This window comes from Austrofundulus limnaeus, unplaced genomic scaffold, assembly GCF_001266775.1.
Source record: "Austrofundulus limnaeus strain Quisiro unplaced genomic scaffold, Austrofundulus_limnaeus-1.0 Scaffold253, whole genome shotgun sequence".
Taxonomy (NCBI): Eukaryota; Metazoa; Chordata; class Actinopteri; order Cyprinodontiformes; family Rivulidae; genus Austrofundulus; species Austrofundulus limnaeus.
In genome coordinates, this window is record NW_013952655.1 from 309229 (window position 1) to 309730 (window position 502).

Below are 502 nucleotides of genomic sequence, written 5' to 3' on the forward strand. Positions count from 1 at the left end.
TGGGGGTGGGGGTGTGGGTGTCAGTGTCTTTATTCCCATCCCGTTCCTCGACTGCCATTTGGGGAGGGGGTCCTGAAGAAGGGCGGACCGCCGGGTGCGGTCCTGGGCTGTGGGTGGGCTCGGGGCTTGGACGGTTGCTGGGGGTGGGGCTGGCTCTCCATCCTCCCTGGTGTTGCTTGGTCTCCTGAGGTGTGGTTCTTGGTTCCTGTGGGTGGTCCCTTGACCGGGGTGGCTGCCGGTTTCCGGGGGGTGGACGGCTGAGGGGGTGCACTTGGTCGCTGGCGGTGTGATGGGGTAGTCATGGGTGTGGCTTCTCTGCGGCGGGGGGCTGGCCAGGCGTCCTGGTGCGGCCCGGGCCGGGCCTTGGCTATCTGCTCCTCTCCACCTCAGAATGATTGGGTCTACGTCCGGGGTTCGGGTGTGTGTTGCCTCCAATTGGGGGTGGGTGCATGTCCTGGACCTGGGGGGTATAGAGTGTGTATCGGGGGTATGAGTGGAATGT